Here is a 17863-nt window from a genome sequence, read left to right as displayed (position 1 = left end):
TCTCCATGCAATGGTATTGTTCCATTTCCAATGTTGAGCAATTGCTCGGAGAGTGATAGTACCAATGGATCGTTTTGCAGTTGAACACGTATTTTTGTGTTAAGACGTAATGTATTGACGTTTCGCCATAGATAAGATTGTTTTACACATGCGTTAATTTCATCCGCATATGTAGCGCGTGGAATGACTGGCAACGTCTGTCTAAACTCACCGGACAGCAGCAGTAAGGCACCACCGAAAAGCCTGGTGTTATTATTTAGATCTTTCATCATCCTATCGAGAGCTTCAAGTGAATGCTTGTGGGCCATAGTGCATTCATCCCAGATAATAATTCTGCATTTTTGCAAAACTTTAGCCATACCGGAATGCTTTTTTATGTTGCACACTGCATCTGGATTTGTGTGAATTTTCAACGGCAACTTGAGTGCTGAATGTGCAGTCCGTCCGCCATCAAGCACAGTGGCTGCATTACCTGATGAAGCAATTGTTAACCTGGTGAGACAAAAAAAAAAAAAAAAAAAAAAAAAAAAAAAAAAAAAAATCCACCTTGTTCTGCTGCAATTGACAAATTAATTCGATCGTATAATTTCTTTTGTGCTCATTATTTTCAACGAAAGTACCTAAAGAGACCGCATTGAACTGTTCGCGCTGTATCTCGCTGTTAATCATGTCTGTAGCTGGGCGGTTAGGTGATGGCATACCAAAATGAATGAGTGGCATATTCGAAATCAGAATGCAAATATCTTCACTCTTTATTAGAGCCTCGTTATATAATTCCGGCGAAAAATCGATATTGGGATCTTGATCAGCGATCCGAATGCGATGTAGAATGTCTTCGCTCATGGAATCTTTATATTTGTCCCAGAGGACAGAAGCTTGAGATGGAAAACATGTCGTCAATAATATGGCGAATAATTGACGAATTTGGTGAGGAGAGGAACTCAATGGTGCATCTGCAAGTGTAACATCCCAATTGTTGTCATCTTCCAGCAAATGTAATTTGCGACACGCAACATGATATGTGTCGTACAAAATGCCATTGACTGTTCGCAAGTATTGGAAGGACGTCGGTCCAGGAAATAAGCCAACAATACACGCAAGAAGAAACATTCGCGTTGCTTTCGATGGACTATGTATAATCGGCCTAATGTATTTCCCATAAATATGCCGTTGTATCCTTCAACCAGAACACCTCGCTTTCGTGGTTCCCACTATTTTGACTGTTTGTTCCATGTGAAACATCGTGGCACATCAGTATACATTAATGTCTTTGCGAATTAACCGGGAATACCTGGTCGGTTGCATAGTGCGAAAAACTCAGTTAATGTGGTTTTTAGGGCAATTGATGCTCGTTGTAGAGCAGTCTCTTCCGTGAAATAACAGTTAGTTAGTGAAAAGAAAAGTGTTAATAAACAAAGTACATTTCAATTTTATCCACGATTTTGGCTTCATTACGTAGTCTTGACTACATGATAAACAATATTTGTGGAAGTTATACACAACGTATCGTCATAATATTTAGCCAACCAATATTGTGGGACACCAAGAATGTAAATGCGTGAAATTGTTCTTACAGCGGAAGTATAATGTGTGAGTGCGACGAACTATATTGAGAAACTGAACATCCATTACGTACTTGCATGTTTATCTGCGAAAATGGTCCTTGTCGGTACATCAGCATAGAGTTCGAACAGAATCGCTGAAACATGGCAAACCATTCAGATTAATCGAACATCTAAATACGCATAATGCTGGTATCATCAGGATGTGATCTTTCTCCTCACCCCCCGTGGCAGTAATTGATTTAATAGTCAGCCGGGAATAACATTTAAATCAATTGACGACCATTGAGCTAGCGTCACAAATTTTCAAACGTCCAATGCCACGTATGGAGGCGAGTGACACCACGAGTGCTAACGTCGATCGAGGGGTGTCGTCGTGATCGTATTGAATGACACTGAGCGGTCACAGGTCGCAGGTTCGAATACTGCCTCGGGTATGGATGTGTGTGATGTCCTTAGGTTAGTTAGGTTTAAGTAGTTATGAGTTCTAGTGGACTGATGACCTGAGATGTTAAGTCCCATAGTGCTCAGAGCCAGTTGAACCATCTTCCAGCACGATGACGCTCGCCCACATACCGCTGTTGTAACCCAACTTGCTGTACAGAGTATCAACATGTTGCCGTGCCTGCTCGGTCGCCAGATCCGTCTTCAATCGAGCACGCAGGGGACAACTCCAGTCATCCACAACCATCTTTAACCGTCGCTCTCTTGGCCGACGAAGTGTAACAGGCTTGGAACACCATCTTACAAACTGACATCCGGAATCTTCTGACACAATGCAAGCATGCTTGCACACTTGCATTCAACAGTCTTGTGGTTATATCGTTTATTAATGTACCAGCATTTCATAATTGTAATGACTTGCCAGCCGGAGTGGCCGAGCGGTTCTAGGCGCTACAGTCTGGAACCGTGCGACCGCTACGGTCGCAGGTTCGAATTCTGCCTCGGGCATGGATGTGTGTGATGTCCTTAGGTTAGTTAGGTTTAAGTAATTCTAAGTTCTAGGGGACTGATGACCTCAGAAGTTAAGTCCCATAGTGCTCAGAGCCATTTGAACCATTTTGCAATGACTTTTCTTGCGTTTACATTAACCTATGATCTTGCAACGTTAATTACTTTAAGACGTTACCTAGACAAACATATTTGTGAAATTTCCTTCTCTAATTATTTATTTCTTGGTGTTGCGATGACGAAATGTTATTAAACATTGTTGTGATTCAACATTAAATTCAGTTTTATACGTTCGTTGTATGCGTTCCGTTTAGAAGGTCAAACGAGATAGTCATTTTGAAAGACGTATACATTGCCAGCGATGGGCGAGGCATGACAGAATCTCTGACCAGAGAGTAGTTTACCGTTAGCTGTTGCTAGTCTGCGCTTGACCGCGCGAGTCGACAGTTGTAGTAGCGAGTGGGTAGCAGTCCACAGTAGTCGTTAGTCCGTGCTAGTCCGTGCTTGTCGGCGCGTGCCTGCGCGTGTCGGCAGTCTGCTCTGGTCGGGACTCTGGAGGATGAGTATTGTTGTAGAAGGTAAAGGAGCAGCCTTGCGCATATTTAATAATGTATGTTAATTGTAATTTAATTTATTCAAAGAAATACCCCAATAATAATTTTTATAATATAAAGCAACTCTTTTAAAGAAAAACATTCATTTTAATTTAAAGAATTTCAAATTCATCATCATTCCTTTCAATAATAGTAATAATATATATATATATATATATATATATATATATTCGCCAGCATTGCACGAAGCTGTGTCGAAAAATGAGTATTTTAGAGCGGATATAATTGCAGTTTTATTGAGGTAAGAATTTTTGCTTTTTATTCAGAATACAGGGCCGAAGGTCAGCGCTGCTGTCCTTATAAAATTTATCAGGTTACAGAAACTTTTTGATATACATAGTCAACAACAAAGAAGAAAAGCAGCAGAAGACATCACTGACTTCGATTTCTAGATATACACTGCCCCCCTCATTCCCCCCAAAAGCCACACCAGCAGCTACAGTAAAAAACAAAGTGTTCTAGATTAATCTTGTTTAAGACTGTTTATTTTTAAGTAACATTTCTCTATGTATGTATGTATGTATGTATAAACGCTTCAAGATGAACAGAAAATGTTCGAAACGCGTTGCATTATGTTAGATTAAGCATAAAATAAATAGCGACTGGTAGCAGAAACTTGAAACAATTATCCCACACAGTTACGGTTCACAAACATAGCCATTATGGCTGAAAATAATTATAATTGACAGATCCACGAACGCACTGCTCTTTTATACCTTGTGTACGAGATGCTGCCGCCATCTGCATATGTGCATATCACTACCCCATGACTTGTGTCACCTCAATGTATACATAACCTCTTGACAAAAAAATTCTTCGATTTTTCCTCTCCTGTCACGGATTAATAACATACACAGAACTTTTCTTTTGTGATATTTGGTGTTCTAGAGGAAGTAGGGAATGCTGTTCATGTCTTTGCATCTATGTTTTCAGGTTAGCTGTGGACAGGTGGAGAGTAACGCAGCTTTAGAGTTTTGGAAGTGTAGGAAACGTGTTATTTTACACGAATTCTGTGCGATAAGCTCGTAGAGTAGTGTATAGAAGTTCCACGTCGTCAAAGACATTGAGTTGAAATGGATGTGGTAGGCAGCAGGTTTGTTGGTCCACTGTTCCTGCGCTGCTGTGGCTCTTGCCTGAAGAGCTTCTGGTTCGCTGGCGCTGCTGCATCACTCACCATCATCGTGACGGGCGTAAACTGTCTGTCATCCTAGGAGAGACTCGCAGCACAGGGGCAAAACCTGTCTGCGGTCAGCATGTTTCACGCTTGTCATTAAACTTCAGTGCTGGAAAATGGTGCTAAGTGCTGAGAAGGGACAAAATAAACCACTTAGAGGCATCACAGCATTTACTGAGTAGGTATAACACTAAATGTGTTGTCATATACACACATACTCGGTAGTGAAGCCACTTTATAAAAAGGGAGACAGGGATAATGTTGGCAATTATAGACCTATTTCTATGCCATCGGTGTTTGCTAAAGTTATCGAGAAGGTTGTATATACAAGGTTACTGGAGCATTTAAATTCATATAATTTGCTGTCAAATGTACAGTTTGGTTTTAGAAATGGTTTAACAACTGAAAATGCTATATTCTCCTTTCTCTGTGAGGTTTTGGACGGATTAAATAAAAGGTTGCGAACGCTAGATGTTTTCTTTGATTTAACGAAGGCTTTTGACTGTGTTGACTACAAAATATTACTGCAGAAGTTGGACCATTATGGAGTAAGGGGAGTAGCTTACAATTGGTTCGCCTCTTACTTTAAGAACAGAAAGCAGAAGGTAATTCTCCGCGATATTGAGAGTGGTAGTGATGTTCAGTCCCAATGGGGCACTGGTAAGTGAGGCGTTCCCCAAGGGTCGGTGCTGGGGCCACTGCTGTTTCTTATTTATATAAATGACATGCCTTCTAGTATTACAGGTGATTCAAAAGTATTTCTGTTTGCTGATGACACCAGCTTGGTAGTGGAGTACCTTGTGTGTAATATTGAAACATTATCAAATAATGTAGTTCATGAAATAAGTTCGTGGCTTGTGGAAAATAATTTGATGCTAAATCACAGTAAGACTCAGTTTTTACAGTTTCTAACTCACAATTCAACAAGAACCGATATTTTGATCAGACAGAATGGGCATATTATAAGCGAGACGGATCAGTTGAAGTTCCTAGGCGTTCGGATCGATAGTAAGCTGTTGTGGAAAGCCCATGTTCAGGATCTTGTTCAGAAACTAAATGCTGCTTTATTTACCATTAGAACAGTATCTGAAATAAGTGACAGTTCAACACGAAAAGAAGTCTACTTCGCATATTTTCATACGCTTATGTCATATGGTATTAGTTTTTGGGATAATTCTTCTGATTCAAAAAGTGTATTTTTGGCTCAAAAACTGGCTGTTCGAGCTATATGTGGTGTAAGTTCGAGAACCTCTTGTCGACCCCTATTCAATAGTCTGGGAATTCTGACATTGCCCTCACAGTATATATTGTCTTTAATGTCGTTTGTTGTTAGCAATATTAGCTTATTCCCAAAAGTTAGCAGCTATCACTCAGTTCATACTAGGCAGAAATTAAATCTGCATGTGGAATGCACTTCCTTGACTCTTGTGCAGAAAGGAGTGCACTATTCTGCTGCATCCATTTTCAATAAGCTACCACAAGAACTCAAAAATCTTAGCAGTAGCCCAAACGCTTTTAAGTTTAAACTAAAGAGTTTCCTCATGGCTCACTCCTTCTATTCTGTCGAGGAGCTCCTGGAAGAGCTGAAAAATTAAGCCAATTCCAGTGTTACATTGTTGATTTTCTTTATTTAAACTTACGAATTGTCGCCTGAATACGTTTCTTGTATTTCATTTTATCTGCTTCTACTATCATGTTATAATTTCATGTATTGACTCGTTCCATGACCATGGAGACTTCTCCTTAATTTGGTCCCACGGAAAAATAAACAAATAAATAAATAAATAAATAAACATACCATTAAACTAATAATAAAATGACCAGTAATGTACTTTTTAAACTACAGTAACGGCCTTGACAATTCTCCTGGAGGAAAAAAGAAGAAGTGAGTGGAGTAACTGAACGAAAGAGAGACCAATAGAAGATGGTGAAAGAAAGAAGAAACGTAGCATAAATACCAAACCAACTCACAATTATTACTTTACTATGGTAAAATGACGCTGTTGAAGAATGTTTCGCTGAAGAGAGGAGAGTCATAAATAGAGGGACTGACAGATACAAAAGGCCAACGGCCTTGCCGCAGTGGTAACACCGGTTCCCGTCAGATCACCGAAGTTAACCGTTGTCGGACTTGGCTATCACTTGGATGGGTCACTGTCCGGGTCTGCCGAGTGCTGTTGGCAGTCAGGCTGCACTCAGCCCTTCTGAGGCCAGGTGAGGAGCTGCCTGATAGAGAAATGGCGCCACTGTTCACGAAAACTGACAGAGGTCAGGAGAGCGGCGTGTTGACCACATGCCCCTCCGTATCCGCATCTGGTGAAGGCTAAGGGCTGAGGATGACATGGCGGCCGGTCGGTACAGTTGGGTCTTCAAGGCTTGCTTGGACAGTGTTTGTTTTTGACAGATGCATAACGACAGCATAATTGCTGTCAAACGAAATAATGATGATCCACATGCGATTATTGCATCACTAGCGAATTACATTACAAGCACAATCAAACGGTTAGTCATGATTACTGACTGAACGACGTTTGGCCCAAGATCCGGTTTCGTCTTCTGTTCCACGTTCTACTTGGACTCCAGAAACATCTATCCCTCTGTTCGTGTTTCACATTGTTTTTTACAACATATCGCTCAAGATGGTATTTTTATTTTTTTTTATTTCGCATGTATTGCTATGAGCAACACAACTTGATGGTTCGTATCATTATTTTGACAGAGTAGGCCCCGAAAGTGTGTCAGAAGAAAGGAGATCTTGAAGAATACTGTGGGCTGGTTAAACAGCCACTAAAAATCGAATTCCAAGGACAATCTTACAATCTTAATCTGCAGACCTCATCATCTCTGTCCGTAGCCCTTGTAGATTTATTTACAAAATGAACTTGCTGTTTCTCTTTTAATGGTAAAAGATAAACAGGAGCAACAATAGACTACAGGTGGGCATTTCGTTCTTTAAAGAGCATCATGCATTGTAATAAGCTTACCGGACAAACAACTATTAGTGGATGTTAACATGCCTTTATGAGGACTTGAACTCTGCTGGGGCCCTTTCAGGGATGTGTCTGAATACTTGTGGAGGAATGGCAAACCATTCTTCCTCAAAAGCAGAAACAAGACAAGGTAGTTATGTTGGACACTAGCGTCTGGAGTGAAGATGAAGTTCTAACTTATCCCAAAGACGTGTTCCAGTGGATTCAGGTCCGGATTCTGGGCAAGCCAGTCATTTCAGGAATGTTATTGCCCACACACCATCTCATTAGAGATGCTGCTTTATGGAGGGTCCATTGTCATGCTGGTAACAAACAAAGCCTCCTCTGTTGTACGCAGTACACAATGTTCTAAAATATGTTCATTTCCTTCTGCATTTAGCGTTTTCATTAGCGTCGATAAACTTTCTGGATCTCACGAAAACCAACAACAACGATACACACGCTTCTGAAACGTACAGAAAACCAAACATTACAGATGGAATAATTAACCATACATCTACACATCCATAATCTCACAAATAGGCATTCTTTCATTCCCTGATTAACAGAATCCTATATCTGTCACTGCAACAGGAGGCCATACATAAAGGAATAACTACACTGCGCTACATCGCATGCAAGGACAGCTATAACCCTAACATGGTGGTACAGCTATACAACAAAAAATACACGAGAAAAAGGCCCTCGTAAATCATAAAATAACTCTAACGAAAGAAACTACATTAAAAAAGAAAAACGTCGATATAGCAACACACTAACTGGGAAGACTATCCGATAAAATTTGCACCCTACTAAAAAACTTGGAATTAGCCTTCATAACAGCAAATAATATTAGTACAAAACTACGTTGACAAAAAGCCACAGTTAAACTCTGGAAGTTACAAAGTTAACTGCAATAACTGCACAAAATTTTATATATGTCAGACGGGAAGAAATTTCATCGTCAGATTCAGAGAACACGCGAGAGAATCTAAGAACAACCGATACACCTTCCTTCCACCTCAAAAATGAAAAACTCGAAGTTGACAATATTGAAAACGCACCACAAATCCGGCATGAAACCACAAAACGTCCAATCATGTATATTTTAGAGGAATCTGAAATATACATACACACTAAGGGCTAGCCCCACGATATTCTAAATGAACAAACCGATTTCAAGCACACAGTTTTTAAAAAGTTTTTATTGAAATTTTATGTAGGGGTAACGTATAACCAAACACCAGAAAGCACAAAGATCCATCGAACAACTTGAAAACGTTATTCAAAAAATATTACATCCAACAACTATGGATAGCAACCACAGGTTAGTCAAAGTTGACATATGTCCGTTTACAACGCCAAGACGTGAGTACAACATCTAATGTAAATGAACCTTCATAAATTACATATTATGTAAAATGTTATGCGATTGTCTGCAGATTTAGTACATAAATGCAATAAAGGCGAAAAAAACTTACAAACAAAAATAGAATATCTAGCAACGTACAGTATACTAATTCTCTGATAGGAATTTTTTCTCTCTGTGAGTATAGGTCCATCTCAACCAGTACCTGAGCGAAAATAGCGAAGGTAACTGCATGTAATGTACATCTGGGATCGGGTACCTCGCAAGAGACCATTGCTCACAGCAGCTAAAACTCCACGTCTTGTATGAGTCAAGGAAGACAGATACTGGACTGTAGCTGACAGGTCGCGGGTCGCGGATTTACCCGCTTTCAAATGATCCCATGAGCATCGACAGTTCAGCGAGGCGTTTAATCCGCAGTGTGTAGTGTTAAGGCTGGAGGCTGTTCTGTGTTGTTTCGGCGGTTTTTTTCGTACAAAGTCTTGGACCCGACCCTAAACTATGATGTTTATTTGAACATTTTCGGTGACCAAGTATCGCCGTTTCTTCTACATTTTCATGACGATTATGCTGCGTACACTCCTACCTTCGAAGATGAGAATAGACGCGTTCAGGGGGCTACATGCATAGTTCCTGGTTTGACAAGGACTCAAATTTATTATCCTGTCTCGACTGTCCGATCTTAATCCCACAGAAAATGTGTGGGACTACTTAGGGAACCTCCCCATCGCACCCCCCTCAGATTTAGTTATAAGTTGGCACAGTGGATAGACCTTGAAAAACTGAACACAGATCAATCGAGAAAACAGGAAGAAGTTGTGTGGAACTATGAAAAAAATAAGCAAAATATAGAAACTGAGTAGTCCATGTGCAACATAAGCAACAAGGACAGTCTGAGCTAAGGAGCGCCGTGGTCCCGTGGTTAGCGTGAGCAGCTGCGGAACGAGAGGTCGTTGGTTCAAGTCTTCCCACGAGTGAAAAGTTTACTTTCTCTATTTTCGCAAAGTTATGATCTGTCCGTTCGTTCATTGACGTCTCTGTTCACTGTAATAAGTTTAGTGTCTGTGTTTTGCGACCGCACCGCAAAACCGTGCGATTAGTAGACGAAAGGACGTGCCTATCCAATGAGAACCGAAAACATTTGATCGCAAGGTCATAGGTCAACCGATTCCTCCACAGGAAACCTCGTCTGATGTATTCTATACTATACTGGTGACGGCATGTGCGTCACATGACAGGAATATATTGTCGACCCACCTAACTTGTACACTTGGCGGATGGGTAAAGAGATTCTTCTACCTTGCCCGGTTTAGGTTTTCTTGTGGATGTGATAATAACTCCCAAAAAAGTGATGAAAACATAAGAGTTTGTCACATAAACTGCAACAAATGAATGCAGTAGTTTCACAGTTACACAGTTTTCTCTGTGCTCTGTCAAAACATATGTTTTTAACGTTTCCAAATTTTTCCGTGTGTAGACCGTCAAATCCTGCATATGTGCAAGCAAATCTGAACATGTCCTGGAATTTGGAGAGCGAAGTTGATTATGTGTGAGTGCCTGAACTTTGATAATTGTCTGAAAATAAAAAAAATACACTTTTCACTCGTAGGAAGATTTGAACCAAGGACCTCTCGTTCCGCAGCTGCTCACGCTAACCACGGGACCACGGCGTTCCTGAGCTTACATCATCCTTGATGTTGCTTATCTTGCGCATGGACTACTCAGTTTGTATATTTTGCTTATTTTTTTCATAGTTATACACAACTTCTTCCTGTTTTCTCCATTGATCTGTGATCAGGTTTTCAAGGCCTATCCACTGTGCCAACTTATAACTAAATCTGAGGGGGGTGCGATGGGGAGGTTCCCTTGTTAGAATAGCGGATGAAACGTGGCAAGGAACATCCACGCAATTTTGGTAGTTCTACAGGATCTAACCTTCAATAAGAGAGGGTTCAGCTGGAGACAGCATACTTGAATAAATTTCTAAACTGTTTTCTTCGCTGAATTTTAAAGGCTAGGGCTGTTTTACCCAGCATTAACGTGGTGTATCCTGGAAGTGATTAATTTTTTGTCCAGTGTGCTAGTTTGCTTCAAGCACCGTTTTATGGAATAGAGAATCGAAGCACTGAACTACATACCTGAAACTATTTGACATCATACTTAATCTCTTTTCTTGCATCTGCTGGCCACTGCGGTGCGGAGGTGAAATCCCAGAGCGCTCGGCCCGGAACCGCGCGGCGCGGTGACTCTGCACGTAGTCATTGTCAGAGGGCAGGTGCCAGGCGGCGTCATGTGACGGCCACTTCTTGTCCGCCTCACCTCGCAGGGAAGCGTCTTTCCACGCCACACAAAGAGGAGCCCTGTTTGCTTGTTCAGTCTGCCGCGTCCTACTCGGGAATTCCGCAAGCACGCTGCATTTAGATCGCGATCCCGCCGCCGCGATTTCTCCGCGGCAGGACGTGACCTGCCGTGCGAAATTGTCAGCAATGTTTTATTCTCTGCATGTCGTCACCAATGGGGATCAAAATGGATATCTAAATTTAACTGGAATGGTCAGAAACTGACTAACCGGGAGGGTAGCCGAGAGCGCTAACGCGCTGCTTCCTGGACTCGGGTAGGCACGCTGGCCCCAGATCGAATCCGCCCAGCGGTTTTCCACATCCTACTGGGTGAATACCGGGCTGGTCCCCACGTCCCGCCTCAGTTACAAGACTCACAGACATTTGAAACACATTCACACTATTTCACGATTTACACTTGACGCAGACAGCTGGGGTACACTAATTCCGTCCCGGGAGTATGGGGTGGCGGCAGGAAGGGCATCCGGCCACCCCTTATAATTAACCGTGCCAAATCCGTACTTAACACTGCCGACCCTGCGCACAATGCGGGATAAAGGCGGTAGCGAAAGAAAGAAAGAGTGTGAAAACAACCAGTCCCTATCCACGCATGAGATTCCCGAATAATTCAACCGAGGCTGGCCACCGGACTCGACGCGTGTGAATACCGATGTTTGCTATCAAGGATTCGAATGAATAAGTCCACGATCGCGCGACCTACGGGCTACAGTCGCGTTTGTTCACGGCCTCTACGTGGTGGCACGTGGGAGAGTTGGCTACTTGCGCGCTACCTCTCACTGACGTCACACCAGCACAGCATTTGCAGGTGGCACTACGTGTACACACTGCAGCAGATCAATGGAGGACTGTTCTCTCTGCAGACGAGTCTCGGTTTAGCTTGCAAGACGTCAGTAGACGTGTTTTGATACGTCGAGAAACCGGAGCCTGTTATCAGCCATCAAACATTCGTGAAAGGAGTCCCTTCGGCCGAAGCAGTGTGCAATCGTGCGTATTCAGGTGGATACATCTGCCCACCTCCCCGCCCTTTCTCCTTCATATGTTTTCATATCGATCTACGTGTGTACAGATCTATACAGACTGTTTCAAGGTCCACACATATTTTGGTTCAATGCTTGTTAACAAACATATTCTTTTTAAACGGAAGTATGCGAGAAGAAAAAATTGACAGAGCACCGAAAGACCTAAGACGAAACAAGGCCCCTGGAGTAGAAACCATTCACCCAGAATTACTGAGGTCTTTGGAGAAGCATCCATGGTATCATTATTCCAGCTGATATGCACCGTACATGAGATACCCGAAAAACCTTCAGACTTGAGACGGAATTAATAAGTCCAATTCCAAAGGAGGTAGGTGTTGACAGGTATGAGTAGTACCGTGATATCCGTTTTTTTTAAGTCATGGTAGAAAAATACTGATACGAATTATTTACAGAATAATGGAACGACTGGTTGAAGCCAACCTCGGTGACGATCGGTTTAAAGAAAACCTGCGGTTACAGCATTTATAGACTCACATAAAAGCTTCTGGAAAAGGTGACGGGACACGTTAAAGTTGTTCAAGGTGACAGGGATAATATGCAATGAGGGAAAGGTTATTTACAACTCATACAGAAACCAGACTGTAGCAATACGCGTCGAAGAACGTGAAAGGGAAGCTGTACTTGAGAAGGGAGTGAAAGAGGGCTGTAGCCTATACCGGATGATATTCAGTCTGTACTTTGATAAGTCTGTGCAGGAAACCAAGGACGAATTTGGAAAGAAAATTATAGTTCAGAGAGAAGAAATTACAAATTGAGGTTTGTCGATCGCAATGTAATTCTGTCAGAGACGGCAAAGTAATTGGGAGAGCAGTTGAACGGAATGTATAGTGTCATGAAAAGTGATTATAAAATGGACATCAAGAAAAGTAAAATAGGGGTAATGGAAATCAAGCGATGTCAAGGGGATTATGTTAGGAAGTTAAATACAAAAGTAGTAGATAAGTTTTGCTGCTTGAGTAACAAAATAACGATGATGGTCAAAAAACAGAGGACATAAAAAGCAAACTGATAACTGCAAAAAAGCATTTCTGAAAAAGCGCTTGTTATCATGTAATATCAGTTTAAGTGTTAAGAACTCTTTTCTGAAAGTACTCTCAAAGATAGAAAATACGACGCAACTGTAAGGAATTATCCGAACGGAACGAAAATCGGTAGATGTGATGCACATGTACACAAGCAAACAAATAATTTCAGAAAAAATTGATGATTTATTCGCTTTTCGGGGCGTCTCCAGGCACGATTTTGGTCTGAAATTTCACTGATTGGAGTAGAATTGTCTTCAGTGAATACGTCCCGCTTCGAAAGGAGCCCCGATGACGAAGAAATGTCTCGAGACGCCCCAGACAGCTGTGGGATGGTAACACGACTGTCGCCTGAAATACGGGCCTACGAGCGGGAGTGATGGTCTGGGATATCGTTTCTTTTCATGGTAGGACCCTTTCCGTTGTCTTCCGAGGCTTCCTTACAACACCAGCGGTCGTCGACGATATTCTGGGCCCCGTTGTGTTGCCCTTCAAGGCAAGCCATCGTGGGCTTACATTTCAGCAAGATGATGCCCGCTGGCACACGGTGAGAGTTTCTGCTGCTTGTCTTCGCGTTTACCAAACAGTATCTTGGCAGATACTGAGCATTATGGGCAGGGCCCTCCAACCAATTCGGGATTTTGACAACCTAACGCGCAAATTGGACAGAATTTGGCATTTTGTCCTCCAAGGTGGCATCCAACAATTCTGTCAATGAAATTCTAACCGAATAACTGCTTGCTTAAGGGCCAGTTGTGGACCAGCGCATTATTGAATTGCTCAATTAGTGAAGTTATTTCTGTTAAATAAATCATCCATATTTTCTGAAAGTGTAATGATTTGTTCGTCTGTACACGTACATAGCATCTAGTCTTGCATGAAACGAATCGTGGACGATAAGCAGTTGATACAATAAGAGAAAAACAGGTTTTGAAATGTGGTGCTGTAGAAGAGTACTGGGTAGATATAATAGTAAGTGAGGAGTTACTGAACCGAATCGAGGAAAAAATAAATTTATGGCACAACTTGACTAAAATAAGGGCTCGGTTAGCGGGACACATCCTGAGGCATCAATGAATTCTCATTTTGGTAACGGAAGGAACTGTGGAGGGTAAAAACTGTAGAGGGAGGCAAAGGCTTGAATAGAGTAAGCAGGTTCTAATGGATGTTGGGTGGTAATGATGGAGAGAGGAGGAGGGTTGTACAGGATAGACTAACATGGAGAGCTGCATCAAACCAGTCTTCGAACTGAAGACCACAACAAAGACAACAATAACGTCCGGCATACGTGCATGAGACATCTGTAAAAGCGGTCATAGAATGGGTTATCAAGCAGTTCGTGAAAGCGTGCTAGAAAGTCTGAAGGGAAAATTTGCACAGGCATTAGTCCATGTTCCAGGTATTTGAGGTTTGATCGATTTTAAGTCATGCAAACTCTTGCAAACATACTAAAGTTCATTGCTTGTGTAAGCAGTCAGCCATGAGGCACTCTTCGTAGCGACACAACGTCGAGTGTTATAGATAAACAAGTCCCACATTGTTGGGAAAATTTATTCGAGTAAACGAAAACGAGCCTTGTTTGAAGAACATTAAATTGAAAGAGTATCACGTAAGACTCAAAAGGAAATAAAATAGGTGCTTATTAATTGACTAATTAAGTCAACACAGATATTCACTAAATGATCAAAAGCATCAGAGCACACCCAAAAAGATACGTTTTTCATATTATGTGCATTGTGCTGCCACCTACTGCCAGGTACTCCATATCAGCGACCTCAGTGGCCATTAGACATCGTGAGAGAACAGAATGGGGCGCTCCGCGGAACTCACGGACTTCGAACGTGGTCAGGTGATTGGGTGTCACCCTAAACATCCCTAGGTCCACTGTTTCCGATGTGATAGTGAAGTAGAAACGTGAAGGGACACGTACAGCACAAAAGCGTACAGGTCGAACTCGTCTGTTGACTGAAAGAGACCGCCGACAGTTGAAGAGAGTCGTAATGTGTAATAGGCAAACGTGTATCCAGACCGTCACACAGGAACTCCAAACTTCATCAGGATCGACTGAAAGTACTATGACAGTTAGGCGGAAGGTGAGAAAACTTGGATTTCATGGTCGAGCGGCTGCTCATAAACCACACATCACGCCGGTAAATGCCAAACGACGCCTCGCTTGGCGTAAGGAGCGTAAACATTGTACGATTGAACAGTGGGAAGACGTTGTGTGGCGTGACGAATCACGGTACGCAATGTGGCGATCCGATGGCAGGGTGTGGGTATGGCGAATGTCCGGTGGACGTCATCTGCCAGCTTGTGTAGTGCCAACAGTAAAATTCGGAGGCGGTGGTGTTATGGTGTGGTAGAGTTTTTCATGGAGGAGGCTTGCACCCGTTGTTGTTTTGCGTGGCACTATCACAGCACAGGCTCACATTGATGTTTGAAGCACCTCCTTGCTTCCCACTGTTGAAGAGCAATTCGGGGATGGCGATTGCATCTTTCAACACGATCGAGCAATTGTTCATAATGCACGGCCTGTGGCGGAGCGCTTACACGACTAACATCCCTGAAATGGAGTGGCCTGCACAGAGTCCTCACATGAATCCTATAGAACACGTTTGGGACGTTCTGGAACGCCGACTTCGTGCCAGGCCTCATCGACCGACATCGATACCTCTCCTCAGTGCAGCAAATCGTGAAGAATGGGATGCCATTCCCCAAGAAACTTTCCAGCACCTGACAGAACGTATGCCTGCGAGAGTGGAAGCTGTCATCATGGCTAAGGGTGGTGTGGCGTCATAAGCGAGTGACTGCGTGTGAGATCGCTCTCTAAGTTTTCATATATTTTTAGGTTTCAGATACATATTTTAACGGTTTTTGTGATAATATTTACTATATAAGTGACGTATTAGTGGTTTCTTCATTCACCTCTGCCTTTCTTGTGTTGTGACCTGATATTTGTGAGTGTTTCGTATCGAGCAACTTAACCTCTTACCTGTGTTTACATTCCGCGCTGACCAGTTGCAGCTGTAGCGGCGCATCGAAAGCTAAGTACTAATTAATTGTTTGTGTATAGTGGCTTATTTAGGAACTTTAGTAGTCTTCAACCGGTGTTCTTGGTGTTTTCTGGTGAAATAATTTCAGAAGAACATTTTGGGGACTGTTTACAGATTCGTTACTGTGTCATTAGACGTTTGATTCTCTTTCTGTATTAGTCTTTTGTTATATTCACATTTGTTGTTTATTAATACTGTTAATAATAGTAGTTACTTCCCTTGTAGAGTAAGTTTGTGATTATTGTAGTCAGGTTTTTAACATCTTCGTATTGTAGTAGTGGAACTTAGAAAAAGTAAAATTTTACCATGAGTGAGAAGTGTGGGCTTTGCCGTAGGTTCGTGAGTAGTGGATTGCGGTGTGAGACTTGTTCGAAGTGTTTTCACTGGGGGGAATGCAGTGGGGAAGCCAGTGGGCATTCTGGTGAGATCCTCTCCTGGAACTGCAGGTTATGTAGCAAGAGTAAATTGATAGAGGAGCAGGAGCGTAAGATCTGTGCCCTTCAGGTGCAGTTGAAAAACGCACAGGAGGAGCTAGATAGGATGAGGAGGGAGAAGGGGGTTGGGGAATGGGAGCTGGCTGTTGGCAAGAGATCTGCTAGGAGAAGAAGATTTTCAGATAGTTTTACTATTGGTGTTTACAATAGATATGACCAACTGTCAGAGTCTAGTGGAGAGGAATCTCTAGTAGCTGTAGATGTAGGAAGTATGCAGCAGACCTCAGTAGTTACTGTGCCTAGAACAGTTGCAAAGTCGAAGAGGAAGAAGAAGGTTCTGCTGTTAGGTAGTTCTCATGGCAGAGGTGTAGGCCAGCAGTTGCAAGAAGTGAGTACCAGGTCACCAGCATTGTGAAGCCTAATGCAGGGTTGGCTCAGGTGACTGTTAACATAGGGGGGTTATGTAGGGATTTTACTAAAGAGGATCAGGTAGTGATTGTGGGTGGGGCTGGTAATAGTATTGATAGGGATGGGGAGTATAACATAGATGGTGACCTGGAAAAGATAGCCACTCAGACTGGCAACACGAATGTGCATTTCGTGGGACTGTTTCAGCGTCACGATCGGCCTCATCTTAATACAGCAGTCAGGCGTAATAACATGAGACTTGGGGGTGCGCTGATGACAGAAAGCATGGGTCACATTTTAGTGGTGTCGGTGGAGTCTATCAGCAGGACGGGTTTTACTAGACACGGCCTGCACCTCAACAGGTATGGGAAGGGGAGATTGGCAAAGCTTATAGGTGACAGCATAGGTGGGGTTGGTGGGATCACTCATGGGAAAATTCCTGCAGTAGTGGGTGTTAGAGCTGCACCTTTTTTAGATTGAAGTCAGCTGATAGGTATTCCTGCTTAAGGGAAGTCTCTCTAACAAGGGAAGCACTTTTGACAAAGCTTAGGTATCCGAGTAATGAGGGAATTAGTATATTTCATCAAAATATACAAGGTATTAGAGATAAAGTTAGTGAACTGCTTATAGATGTTGACTCTGAAATTATTGGTATATCTGAACACTTCTTAAATAAGGAGATAATTCAGAGGCTTCCTTTACCAGGATACAGGTTGGCTGGCTGCTTTTCGAGGAGATCTTTGCGGTGTGGGGGAGTAGCCATGTATGTGAAAAACGGCATCGCATTTGAGTCAATTGATGTTTCAAAGTACTGCACTGAAAAGGTGTTTGAATGTTGTGCAGGTGTGGTTAAATTTAACGGAGCTAAACTTGTAACTGTTGTTATTTATAGATCCACAGACTTCGA

The 17863-nt window shown here is 42.3% G+C and overlaps 1 protein-coding gene and 1 pseudogene across 1 annotated transcript in view; one reads left to right on the top strand and one right to left on the bottom strand.

Annotated features, from left to right (window-relative positions):
* Positions 1–17863, bottom strand: part of LOC126160040 (G-protein coupled receptor Mth-like) — a 653909-nt gene that overhangs the window by 308201 nt on the left and 327845 nt on the right. The window lies entirely within an intron of this gene.
* On the top strand, positions 6366–6484 carry LOC126163558 (5S ribosomal RNA; annotated as a pseudogene).

Source organism: Schistocerca cancellata, chromosome 2 (genome assembly GCF_023864275.1).
Source record: "Schistocerca cancellata isolate TAMUIC-IGC-003103 chromosome 2, iqSchCanc2.1, whole genome shotgun sequence".
In the NCBI taxonomy this organism is placed as follows: Eukaryota; Metazoa; Arthropoda; class Insecta; order Orthoptera; family Acrididae; genus Schistocerca; species Schistocerca cancellata.
Note: the sequence above shows the minus strand (reverse complement) of the source record. Positions and strands in the feature narration are given on the sequence as shown.